The following is a 13,901-nucleotide window of genomic DNA, read 5'->3' on the forward strand; positions in this document are numbered from 1 at the left end:
GGTCAGTAAATATTTGAGTGTCTAGTACTTCCGAGCATAAATGAACATCAAACAGTAGTCACAACCCTCAATAACTTACAGATGAGTTACAAAAAAGAATAAATTGTTAATGCATACTTTTCTAAAATTTTAAGAACTAAAACTTAATTGCCAATAGGAGGGTATGGAACGTTCCTAGAGGAAGGAAGAGTGGGTGGACAAGCTGAATTTTAAATGAAATTATGAACACAGCCTCTTGGAGAAGGGTCACTTTAGTCTATCTACATCAGTGGTTTTCAAGTTGTAGGATGTGACCCATTTGTGTGCCATATAAGGGCTCTAGTGAATCTCAACCAACTTCATAAAAATAGAACAGCTTAATCTTGCTAGAAACTCAGAAAAAAGACTTTCTGAAGCTTTACTTACATTTCAAACATAACATAAAAATGAGTATCTAAATATGGATACTCTTTAAGTACAACCAAGTCCTAGCAGAGCACCTAGCTCACTACATTCATAGAAGCAGTCAATCATGTTAAATGAATGCAGTTTTAAAGGCACTTCTAAAACACACAAGCAAAATACAGAATGCCTACTTCTTACATCAAAGCAAAATAATGTATTTTAAGTGACATTCTAAAACCTTTTCTGTGACAATGTAAAACTCTCAAAATATAATATTTTGACACAAAATCCTCAACTGTTTGTGTGAAGCTTCTCAAATTGTGAAGCCAATTATGATTTATATCAAAAAAGCATAACTCAAAAGATAACTATAAACACATAAAACTTCTAATATTTGGATGTATTAGATATACTACAAACTAAAAAACCTGACTCTCCTTAATTATTTCACATATGTTGGTTTGTGACAAAGCACTGTGCAGTCTTGAAACAAAAAGTAAGTGAATATGTATTAAGTATCTGCTATGTGTTAGACATTTTGCTAGGTGCTTTCCATATCTTATCTTAATTTTTTCAATCATCTTTCAAAGTGGCTACATGTCATAGGTGAGAAAAGTGAGGCCTGGCCTAGAATTACAGCATGAAATAAATACCCCAAGGCTCCTTCTATTACAGTACTACAATTACTGTCATTTCTCCCACTGATTTTTTGCCTTAAAACATTGGTATGAGGCCAAGCATGGTGGCTCACGCCTGTAATCCCAGCACTTTGGGAGGCAGAGATGGGCAAATCACCTGAGGTCAGGAGTTCAAGACCAGCCTGGCCAACATGGTGAAACCCTGTCTCCACAAAAATACAAAAATTAGCCGGGCATGATGGCAAGTGCCTGTAATCCCAGCTACTCGGGAGGCTGAGGCGGGAAAATCACTTGAACCCAGGAGGCAGAGGTTGCAGTGAGCTGAGATAATGCCTGGGCGACAGAGTGAGACTCAGTCTCAAAAAAAAAAAAAAATTGGTATGTAGGCCAGGTGTGGTGGCTCATGCCTGTAACCCCAGCACTTCACGAGGCCAACTTGAGAGGATCACTTGAGTCAAGGAGTTCGAGACTAGCCTGAGCAACATAGTGAGGCCCCATCTCTATTTCAAAAAAAAAAAAAAAAAAAATGTTGGCATGTAAACTAAGACCAAAGGTCAAATCAGGCACACCTTATTTTTATAAGTAAAGTTTTATTGGAAAAGTCATGCTCATTTGTTTGGCTACCTCTGCCACTCTAACAACAGAACTGAGTACTTGCAACAGAGACAATATGGCCCATGAAGCTAAAATATTTAGAGTTATTGACCCCTGCCTTAAAGAAGCAAAACACTAAGAATCCTAGAGGCCTCAAAATTTCAACGTCTTTGAGGGTCTTTGAGACTATCAACTGAAGAAAAAAACTATAAAATTATATGAGACAGCCAAATTGTTTTAATTTTTATAATGTTATATCATAATTAGCCCAATTTATAAAAACAACAAAATTAAAAAGCTTGATTATGAAGTTACTGTTTCATAATTAAGCTGTTTTCTGGTCAGATGTAGTGACTCACATCAGTAATCCCAAAGACTTGGGAGGCGGAAGTAGGAGAGTTACTTGAGCCTAGGAGTTTGAGGCTGCAGTGAGGTATGATCACACCACTGTACTCCAGCTTGGGTGACAGGGTAAGATCCCATCTCTAAATAAATTAATTAACTAAAATAAAAAATAAACTGTCTCTGTAGCTTGAATTGATGAAGGAAAAAATCTCACAATTCAAAATATATTTAATGAGCATGTGTCATGCACCCACATTTCTCATGAAGGAACATACTCAATTCAAAACAAAATGGCACCTGGCTTTTTCTTACTAGCATTTCGTTTTTTATTTCACTTCACACTTTTTGATTTAATACATTTACTGAGCCAGGTGTGAGTGGCATGTGTCTATAGTCCCAGTTAGTGAGGAGACTTGAGGCAGGAGGATCACTTCTGCCCAGGAGTTCAAGTCCAGCCTAGGCAACAGAGTGAGACCTTACCTCTTTAAAAAAAAAAAAAATTCACTGAAATCATTCTACTCTGTACTCTAAGCTGAACATTTACATGATTAACCAAGAGTCTATATTTGATTTTCTGGTATGAGGAAGGAGTTTTCTTTTTTTTCTTTTTTTTTTTTTTTTGAGACAGAGTCTTGCTCTGTCACCCAGGCTGGAGTACAGTGGCGCTATCTCGGCGCACTGCAAGCTCCGCCTCCTGGGTTCCCGCCCATTCTCCTGCCTCGGCCTCCTGAGTAGCTGGGACTACTGGCACCTACCACCACGCCTGGCTAATTTTTTTGTATTTTTAGTAGAGACGGGGTTTCACCGTGTTAGCCAGGATGGTCTCGATCTCCTGACCTCGTGATCCGCCCACCTCGGATTCCCAAAGTGCTGGGATTACAGGTGTGAGCCGCAGCGTCCAGCCTGTTGTTTTTTTTTTCTGAGACGGAGTCTCGCTCTGTCGCCCAGGCTGGAGTGCAGTGTGGTGCGATCTCAGCTCACTGCAAGCTCCGCCTCCCGGGTTCACGCCATTCTCCTGTCTCAGCTTCCCGTGTAGCTGGGACTACAGGCGCCCGGCACCACGCCCGGCTAATTTTTTGTATTTTTAGTAGAGACGGGGTTTCACCATGTTAGCCAGGATGATCTCCATCTCCTGATTTCGTGATCCGCCTGCCTCAGCCTCCCAAAGTGTTGGGATTACAGGCGTGAGCCACTGCACCCGGCCGACTCTTTTTTTTTAAAACTTCATGGTTTTCATTCTAAGCAAAAACCTCCAAATCATATCATTTTATCTTAATTCAAAATACAATTCACTATCCAAATCCATTTATTCATTCATTCATTCACTCGTCTGTCACCCAGGCTGGTCTTGAACTGAGCTCATGCAATCCTCCCGTCTCAGCCTCCTGAGTAGCTGAGAGGCGCGAACCACCATGCCTAGCTTCTCCAAGTCTACTTATCTAAACTACCCAGAAGAGGAATGTTTGGTTACAGTGACACAGATAACATTTTCTTTATTAGTAATTTTCAAAAAACTTTTTTTAGAGACCAGGTCTCACTGTGTTGCCTGGGCTGTAGTGCAGTGACTATTCAAAGGTGTGATCAGAGAGCACTGCAGCCACCTGGGCTCAAGTAATTCTCTCATTTCAGCCTCCTGAGTAGCTGGGACTACAGTATGAACCACCACACCCAGCTCTCATTTAGTAATTTTAAATAAGAGTCCTCCAATATACAAACTCTAGAATAAATCAAGAAAATTTAAGACCTACTAAAATGTAAAATGTAGGTAACTGTCAATGAATACCTTGACTCTACCGACTTCATTAAGTATTTTAGTTCACAAAATCTTAATTTGGTTTCTTTAAAAAAAAAAAAAAAAGATCTTGTTATGTTGCTCAGGCTGGACTCAAACTCCTGGGCTCAAGCGATCCTCCCACCTCAGCCTCCCAATTGGATGGGGCTACAGGCATGTGACATTGCTCCTTCTTCATTTTTAAGAATAAATGTTAATGTATATTAGTTTTAAAAAGTCCAAAATGATTTTTCTTTAAAATAACCCGAGTTAGTCCCAGAAACATGCAAACATGGTTCAACATTTGAAAAATCAGTGTAACTCACCATATTAACAGATTAAAGAAAAAAAGTTAACACAATCATCTCAATACATGCAGAAAAGGCAGATGATAAAATTCAACATCCATTCATATTTAAAAACCAAATGCTCACTAACCTAGGAACAGAAGAAAACTTCCTTAACCTCCTTAAGAGAATGCACAAAATGACCTACAGCTGATATCATGTTTTAAAGGTGAAAGACTGAATACTTTTCAAGAAAGTGAGTGAGAGGCCAGGCACTGTGACTCATGCCTGTAATCCCAGCACTTTGGGAGGCTGAGGTGGGTGGATTGCTTCCGCCCAGGAGTTCGAGACCAGCCTGGGCAACATGGCGAAGCCCTGTCTCTACTAAATACATAAAAAATTAGCTGGACATGGTGGCACTTGCCGGGGGTCCCAGCTACTCAAGAGGCTGGGATGGGAGAATCAACTGAGCCCAGAAAGTTGAGGCTCCTGTGAGCCGTGTTGCGCCACTACACTTTAGCCTGGGGATACAGTGAGACTCTATCTTTAAAAAAAAAAAAAAAAAAAGTGAACAAGACAAAGATGCTACTTCTCACCTCTCCTATTCGACATCTCAGTGGAAGTCCTAGCCAAGCCAATACAGTAAGTTAAGGAAAAGAAATAAAAGGCATACAGACTAGAAGGAAAGAAAAGTTTTGAACACGACTGTCTACTTAGAAAATTCTAAAAAAAAATTATTAAAATAAAAAAGCTTCTAGAGCTAACAAGGGAGTTTAGCAAAAAGTCAGGATACAAAGTCAATATACAAAAATTAATTTCTATATACTATCAGTGATCAATTGGAATCTGATTTTTTAAAATTACCATTTACAACAGGACCAAAAAATTAAAATAATTAGGTATAGACTTAATAAAGTATTTGAAAGATCTGCATATTGAAAACTACAATCTCACATAAATGGAGAGAAACAGCACGTTCATAGATTAGAAGACTCAAATTATTAAGATGTCAATTATATTCAGGTTGATCTCTAAATTAAACACAATCTCCATCAAAATCCCAACAGAACATATACATTAGCAAGAAGATTATTCTAAATATTATACAGAAAGGCAAAGGAACTAAAAATAGCCATAACAATTTTGAAAAAGAATACAGTTGGAAGAGTCACATTACCTAATATGAACACTTATTTTAAAGCTATAGTAGGACAGGGGCAGTGGCTCACGCCTGTAATCCCAGCACTTTGGGAAGCCGGGGCAGGCGGATCACGAGGTCAGGAGATCAAGACCATCCTGGCCAACATGGTGAAACCCCGCCTCTACTAAAAATACAAAAATTAGCTGGGCGTGGTAGTGCTTGCTTGTAATCCCAGCTACTTGGGAGGCTGAGGTAGGAGAATTGCTTGAACCCAGGAGGCGGACGTTGCAGTGAGCCGAGATCGTGCCACTGGACTCCAGCCTGGCAATAGAGCGAGACTCCATCTCAAAAAAAAAAAAAAAAAAAAGCTATAGTAGGCCAGGTGCGATGGCTAACCCCTGTAATCCTAGCACTTTTGGAGGTTGAGGTGGGAGGATCCCTTGTGCTCAGATGCTCAACACCAGCTTGGGCAACATAGGGAGATCTTGTCTCTACAAAAAAATTTTAAAAATTGGCCTGGCATGGTGGCATACCTATAGTACCAGCCACTGGGGCAAGGGGAGGATGGCTTGAATCCAGGAGGTTGAGGCTGCAGTGAGCCATATTCACACCACTGTATTCCAGCCTGGGCAACAGAGTGAGACCCTGTCTCAAAAATTTTTTAAATAATACAGCCTGGGCAACATAGCCAAAACCTCATCTCTACAAATAATTTTAAAACTTAGCCAAGTGTGGTGGCACGCCTGTGGTCCCAGCTAATTGGGAGGATCGCTTGAACCTGGGAGGCCAATGCTGCAGTGAGCAGGGATCACTGCACTCCAGCCTGAGCGACAGAGAGAGACTCTGTCTCTAAATAAAAAAGGATAGACAAAATAGATCAATTGAACGGTCCATAAACAAATCTAAACAAATGTAGTCAAATAGTTTTTGACAAAGAGACAAGGGGAATTCAATGGGAAAAAGATGATGTTTTCAACAAATGGTCATGGAACAACTGGACAAATAAATGAAACTCAACCTGTACTTTTCTCATTTTATATGAAAATAAACTCAAAATGGAACATAGATCTAAAAATAAAATTACAATATAAAACTTGGAAAAAAATAGGATAAAAACCTCTCTGACCTTGGACTGAGCAAAGAGTTCGTAGATACAATATTTGAATTTTAAAAATTAATAATTTGGACTTTCTCAAAATTTAAAACTTCTATACTTCAAAAGTAATGAAGTATAAAAGTTATGAGGATGAAAAGGCAAGCCAGAGTGGAAGAAAACCTTCGTAAATCACCTATCTGACAAAAGATAAAGGACTATAAAGAACTTTTGGGGCAGTGGCTCATGCCTGTAATCCCAACACTTTGGGAGGCGGAGGCAGGAGAATCACTTGAGCCCAGGAGTTCTGAGACCAGCCTGGGAAACATAGTGAGACCCCATCCCTAAAAAAAAAAAAAAAAAAAAAAAAAAGGAAAAAAGAATAAGATAATAATAAATTCAGCAATAACAATCCAATTTAAAAATGGGCAAAAGCTTCAGACACTTTATCAAAGATAAACAGATGGCAAATAAGTACATGAAAAAATGCTCAACATCCTCAGTCATGGGGGAAATGCAAAGAAAAATCCCAACGAGATACTATTAAAATGGTTAAACCTAAAGACTGACCATACCAAGTGCTGACAGGAATGTAAAGCAACTGGACCTCTCATATATTGCTGGTGGAAATGCAAAGTGGTTCAGCCACTTCAAGCACAGCTTGACAGTGTATTAATTTCCTATGCCAATGTAACAAATTGCCACAAATTTAGTGGCTTAAAACAACAGAAATTATTTTACAGTCCTACAGGTTAGAAGTCTGGCATATGTCTCCCTTGGCTAAAATTACTGGCAGGGCTGCTTTCTTTTCTGGAGGCTCTAAAGAGTAACCCATTTCCTAGCCTCTTCAAGAGTCTAGAGACCACTCATATTCCTTATTTGTGGCCTGCTCTCCTCCATCTTCAAAGCCAGCAACTCTGCACTTCTCTGACCATTGTTACATCTTTTTTTCCTGACTCTACTCTTCTGCCTCTCTCTTTCCTTTTTTTAAAGATTCTGTGACACACTGGGACCACCTGAATAATCCACAATAATCTCCCTAAAGTCATCTAATTAGCAACCTTAATTTGCCTTTGCCATGTAAGCAAACACATTCACAGGTTCCAGGGACTAGAATATCTTTGAAAACCTTTATTCTGTCTGCCACAGATAGGTCTTTTTTTTTTCATTTTAAGATAAAAGTAGGCTATACCTACCACATTCCATTTACTTAAGAGAAACAAAAACTTAGGTTTACACAAAAACCTATTTGCAAAGATTTACAGCAACTTCACTCAGTCACAAAAACCTGAAAACAACTCGAATGTCCTTCAACTGGTGAATGGATAGGTGATGGAACTGTTCTTTACCTTGATTGTGCTAGTTGCACAGCTCTCTGAGTTGGAACTGTACAATGAAAAGAGTTAATTTCATTTCATGTAAATTAAATATTTTTTAAAGAAAGGAAGCAATTATATCATTTCTCATCCCTCAGATTAGCAAAAATTTTTAAATCTTACAATGCCAATTGTGGGCAAGGACATGAAGCCACTGTCACTCATACTGTTTGCAGGAATGTAAATGGCTACAGCATTAAAAAGGATAATTTGGCTGTAGCTAGTAATGTTGAAAACGCGTATCAACCTATTATCAGCAATTCCACTTATAGGTAGGTATACATACATTCTAGGAAAGCCTCCACACATGCGCTCAAGGAGACATGCACAAAGATATTCATTAAACATTGTTTGAAATATTAGAAAACTGAAAACTCTTCAGTAAGGAAATGAATTGCAGTTAGTGGTTACTAAAAAAGAAAAGGGAAAAAATGCATGACAGAAAGAATCAACCCTGCCTGTTAAGTGATTTGGAGAAGGCAACTCATTGGTTTAACAATAAGACATCCTGAGAAGAGCAGTGAACTTAGAATATGGAGACAAGCATTTTAGCATTCATGTAGTTCCAAGTCTGCCACTAACTAGCAGTCAGACTACGGATTACTTAACTCCTTCAACCCTCACTGTCTTTTTCGTGGAAAATGAAGAGGTTAAGATTACTTCTAACTCAACGATCCTATGATTCAGTAAATATATGACCAAAAATTATAAAGGCCGGGTGTGGAGGCTCACGCCTGTAATCCCAGCACTTTGGGAGGCAGAGGCGGGCGGATCATGAGGTCAGGAAATCGAGATCATCCTGGCTAACACGGTGAAACCCCGTCTCTACTTAAAAAAAAAAAAAAATACAAAAAATTAGGTGGGCATGATGGCGTGGGCCTGTAGTCCCAGCTACTCGGGAGGCTGAGGCAGGAGAAAGGCCTTAACCCGGGAGGCGGAGCTTGCAGTGAGTCGGGATCGCGCCACTGCACTACAGCCTGAGTGAGATATGTGTGTGTGTGTGTGTGTGTGTGTGTGTGTGTGTGTGTGTGTGTGTATTCTGGTGGTGGCCCACGCCTGTAATCCCAGCACTTCGGGAGGCCGAGGCGGGTGGATCACCTGAGGTCAGAAGTTCGAGGCCAGCCTGGCCAACAGGTGAAACCCCGTCGCTACTAAAAATACAAAAATTAGCCGGGTGTGGTGGCAGGCGCCTGTAGTCCCAGCTAGCTGGAAGGCTGAGGCAGGAGAATCAGTTGAACCCGGGAGATGGAGACTGCAGTGAGCCAAGATCGCGCCACTGCACTCCAGCCTGGGCAACAGCGAGACTCTGTCTCGCAAAAAAAAAAAAAAAAAAAGAAAAAGAAAATTATATTGTAAAGCACATATGTCAAGACACTATTTTTTCTAGACACTCTGAAATCAGAAAATATCAGAGAAACAGGGCATCTCAGTATAACCTATTAAATTGATCAAGTTTCTTGGAATGTGTGATAAAATTTTATTTTTTAAATTTTTTCCATGACAGCCCTCAGGAGATCCTGAAAACATGTACCCCGTGATGAGATTTTTAATCAAAACCATAATTCAAGATCATGTAAAAGCTAAATCCACTGTACTGACTTGGGTCACCCTCAGGAAGAACTTATATATTCTCTCCCGTTTTAACATTCTAAAACAAGTTAATGTTAATCAATCCACCTTAACTTGTCAAGTTCAAGTCCGTCTAGCCAAAAGTAATTCAGGTACATGGTAAAATTTACTCGATTTTTAAAGATTAAATAATGAATTGCTTTTCCTACTGTTGCCTTTTTTATCTATAAATCTCTTACATTATAATTTAATAGCTCATCCTACTGCAAATAGAAAGCCTATAAAACCTATCCACAATACGCTATGTCCACAGGGATCTAGTAAAAAAAAAAAAAAAAAAAAAAAATCGGTAGTTCTTAATTCAAGGACGCTTATTTAATAAGTTTCATTACCACCAATACTTTAAAGACACCAATAACCAACACGTCATTTGTTCCTACTGCAGAATTTAACAGGTTATTAACTTCTGGTAAAATCCAAAAGCATAATTAGTAAATTATCATTAAAACATGATATGGCTTTTTTTAAAAATCGGAAATATTAACACCTTTCACTGTGTCAGTCAAATCAAAATTTCAAAATTTTTGTTCAACTGACTTTCCGAATCTAAATTTTTACTATTCTAAACAAGTATGGAGACAAAACACACACTCTATACTACGTCTAAAATCTTCCCAATCATCAGATTTTAATTTTAGCATAAACTGCCAAGAAAAACCTTTCGACCGAAACCTACATTCCGTACACATTACTGTACGTCAATCAACAGAAGGTGAGTTATGATCATTAGAAAGTTACATAATTTACTACAAAGATCGTTTCAAGCAACCTTCATTAAACATAGAATACAACAATGTACAGGCTTCAAAGTTCAACGTGCAACCTTAAATTATCAGAAACCATCAACAAAATTAGGCTTTTCTTTAAAACTGGTCACAAGGAAGCAGGAACTGTTTGCCTGTTTAAGAACGCAATAGGCAGCAGAATACCAGCAGCTGAGTCAGGCAGAGGAACGCTGACTACATTCTGACTTCTAAAGGAAAGCGTTCCCTCGCCGGATTCCCAGACCCGGCCGGGGGGAGTCCCGCGCGTCGCGACATCGGGGCGGGAGCGCAGGGGGCAGACGACTCCCCGCCGCGCCCCCTGCACCTCGGGCCCGGCTGGCTGTGGCCCGCGCCAAGGTGCATGCCCAGCCAAGGAGAAGGAGCGGGCACCGCGCAGGCAGCGTTGCTCCGAGGGACAAAGGTTGGGCTCACACCCTCCACGGCCGAAGCTGCCGCGCCTGAGGAAGCCCGCCTGGCGGTCCGGGGTCTCCCGCTGGCCAGAGTTTGAGCGGCGTGTGGGGGAAGGGGAGCCCGGCCGCCCCTCCCCCGCCGCGCTCCCGGGGACCTGTTGATTAAGATCTCCACAGCCCAGCCGCCGCCGAACCACCTCTTACCTCCGCGCCTCGGCTCCGCGGAGCCTCCCGCCCGGCTGCTCCTAAGCACTGCAGAAGCGACAGCTCTCCGGCGGCCCTTAAAATACCGGATAAAGAATCCAGAAACTCCCGACTCCCCACCTCAGAATCCTTAGTCCCCGCCCCCGCCCCACCGCCAACCTCCTCCGTCGCCGCCGTCGCCGCCGCAGCCGCCAGCAACTCCACTTCTAGACCGCGCGAGACCGGCCCCTGCGGCCGCCGCGAGACCGCGCACGCGCCCCCGGGACTCTGGCGCAGCGGGCGCGCGGATCCCAGTCCCACCCCGCCCGTGAGAGGCTGGCGCGGCTCGCCCAATCCCGAGCCGGCGCGGAGAGAGCGCCCGGTCATTGGTCCTCTCCACAGCTCCCGCCGGGTGCGCGCAGTCGCGCGCCTCTAAGTCTAAAACCCGGGCTGCTAGGAGCTGGCTGTCCCTGCCGAGCCGCTTCGGGGTTTGGCCCGCGGGCTGTGTGGGGACGCGAGGCTTCCCTGGGTTTCTACATCCCTTGGCTCTTCTGTCTCTGGATGACGGCTCCTGAAGAAAATCCGAGTCCTCCTGAAGAGATTCCTCATGTCCTGTCTAGTTAGTCGCACAATCTAACATTTCTTTTTTTTTAAAAAATGACGTAAACACCTGGATGTGTGCAGCGTTCCACAGAAGACTCCAGAAAGCCACCAGCAGCACTGACTTCTGAAAACCAGAAAGCAAGGATGGCAAGGACTAGAACTATTTCCCAGAAGTCTCCCGAAGGGACAGAGAGTTACGCAGACCAGCCCATGTCCCGGGCATGGCTGGCGCCCTCGGGACCTGGATGTGCCACCCTTGGAATGGGGCAGGGCTCTGGCGGGTGCAGGCGGAAGTCAGAGCAGATTGGAGTACGTTCTAAGGAGAAATACCAGCAAATGTGTCTCGACACTTGCAATAAAAGCCCTCGGATGGTCTCTGTCTTGACAGTACCTTCCGAGGAAGCCCATCCCACCTTTGAACCCTTGCAAGGTTTGTTAATCGACCTCTCCTTCTATGAGGCCAAAATATGCTTATGATTCCAGCCCAGGTGTACGGTTTCCCCCAGGGGCATAGTCCTCCCTCAAAGCCTTCGTATATGCCATTTCCATTTCTCTCGGTTTTCCTCATTTTGTCCCACTGTGTTTTTCCATCTCGCAACGTCCTCAGGTCCTGACTTTCAAGTTCTTTCACATTCTTCCCCATTACGCTCCTCTGGACAGCCTATGGATTGTTAGTGTCCCTCACTAAGGACACTGTGATGCTCTGAACGAAGCAAACTATTGTTCGTGGTGGTGAAGATCTTTGGGGATGCCTACCCTTCCCAGATTTGTTATCCCTCTCAAATCTGATAAGCATTCTGTCCAAGTGTTTAATAAGACAGAGCTGAGGACAGAAGTCTGCTGTATGCCACTAAAGACCTTAATGCTCCTGTCATCAAAAAATTTCTCAGTAGGCTTCGAATACAGATGGACGACACAACCGAACTGTCTTCTTGGCCCATATTCCTCCACAAAGATGCCAGAACTGGCGAAATGCCTAACTGAAATCCAGATAGTCTCCAGGATTCCTAGAAACTATTAGCCATACCCCAAAAGGAAAAAAACGGTTAGTGTGTTTGACTTACTTCCTTTTCTAAGTTCGTTTGTTTTGTTTTTGTTTGAGAGGGGGTTTCGCTCTTTTGTCCAGGCTGGAGTAAAGTGGCACGATCTTGGATCGCTGCAACCTCTGCTCCCCGGGTTCAAGCGATTCTCCTCCCTCAGCCTGCCCAGTATCTGGGATTGCAGGTGCCCGCCACCACGCCCGGCTAATTTTTGTATTGTTAGGAGAGACGGGGTTTCGCCACATTGGCCAAGCTGGTCTTGAATTCCTGACCTCAGGTAATCCACCTTTCTCAGCCTTCCAAAGTGCTAGGATTACAGGCGTGAGCCACTGTGCCCAGCCTCTAAGTTCTTAAATATATAACATAAATAATAATTCAAGAAGCTTCCTCCAGCTCCTCAATGAATTCTTCTTTCTCTAGCTTATATATTTCTCATCTTTGGCACTATTGACATTTGGGCTGGATAATTCTTGTGGGGACTGTCCTGTGCATCATAGGATGTTTAGGAGCATCCCCAGCCTCTACCCGCTAGGTGCCAGTAGCATCACCCTCCCCAATGTGACAATCAGAAACGTCTCCAGACATTACCAAAGCTCATGGGGAGAGATGGGCAAAATCATCTTCAGGTAAGAACTGCAGATCTAGCTGTTCAAAGAAAGGACCTCTTTGGAAAGATAGTATATCTTTATCCATAACTTCTAATCTCTTGGCCCCAGGCAGTTTTTCTTTTTTCTTTCTTTTTTTTTTTTTTTTTTTGAGACGGTGTCTCGCTCTGTTGCCCAGGCTGGAGTGCAGCGGCGCGATCTTGGCTCCCTGCAAGCTCCGCCTCCCAGGTTTACGCCATTCTCCTGCCTCAGCCTCCCGAGTAGCTGGGACTACAGGCGCCCGCCACCACGCCCGGCTACTTTTTTGTATTTTTTTAGTAGAGACGAGGTTTCACCGTGTTAGCCAGGATGGTCTTGATCTCCTGACCTGGTGATCCGCCCGTCTCGGCCTCCCAAAGTGCTGGGATTACAGGCTTGAGCCACCGCACCCGGCCGGCAGTTTTTCAAAACAACAAAATACACACACAAAAAAAGCCTCCATCCAAATGAACCCTCCAAGTACCTAGCCTTGCTTCCTCAGCTGCTTAGATACCGTTACAGGACCCCACCCTAATAAAATGATTATTATTGTGAGTGTGAGATAGCAGACCAGCTGCTTATCTCAAAATATGTGAAATTCCTTTTTAAAGTGCTATAACAATTCAGAAGGGCATTTTTTCAGGAAAAGAAGTGCTATAAAAATGTTAGTTAATGGCCTGGCATGGTGGCTTACACCTGTAATCCCAGCACATTGGGAGGCCGAGGTGTATGAATCCCTTGAGCCCAGGAGTTCAAGACCAGCCTTGGCGATATGGCAAAAACCCATCTCTACAGAAAATACAATATTAGGTAGGCATGATGGTATGTGCTTATAGTCCCAGCTACCTGGGAGGCCGAGGTAGGAGGATCATCTAGGCCTGGGAGGCTGAAGCTGCGGTGAGCTGAGATCATACAACTGCACTCCAGCCTGGGCAATAGAGTGAGACCCTGTCTCAAAAACAAAAGTTATTTATCCTAAAGATATTTTCATGTTAAAAGAGGGCAGATCCTACAGCAAAT

The 13,901-nt window shown here is 42.8% G+C and overlaps 1 protein-coding gene and 1 long non-coding RNA gene across 4 annotated transcripts in view; one reads left to right on the forward strand and one right to left on the reverse strand.

The window, feature by feature from the left end:
* Window positions 1-10,770, reverse strand: part of PALS1 (protein associated with LIN7 1, MAGUK p55 family member) — a 92,911-nt gene extending 82,141 nt beyond the window's left edge. For all 3 annotated transcript variants that reach the window (XM_011726375.3, XM_011726376.2, XM_011726374.2), the window contains exon 1: window positions 10,637-10,770. The gene's annotated coding sequence lies outside the window, so the exon portion shown is untranslated. The remainder of the gene's footprint in view (window positions 1-10,636) is intronic.
* A 25-nt stretch (window positions 10,771-10,795) lies between these two features.
* Window positions 10,796-13,901, forward strand: part of LOC105472844 (uncharacterized) — a 36,146-nt gene continuing 33,040 nt past the window's right edge. Inside the window, exon 1 of the long non-coding RNA XR_011625265.1 lies at window positions 10,796-12,263. This is a non-coding gene — a long non-coding RNA (uncharacterized lncRNA). The remainder of the gene's footprint in view (window positions 12,264-13,901) is intronic.

The sequence above is a fragment of the Macaca nemestrina genome, chromosome 7 (genome assembly GCF_043159975.1).
Source record: "Macaca nemestrina isolate mMacNem1 chromosome 7, mMacNem.hap1, whole genome shotgun sequence".
Taxonomy (NCBI): domain Eukaryota; kingdom Metazoa; phylum Chordata; class Mammalia; order Primates; family Cercopithecidae; genus Macaca; species Macaca nemestrina.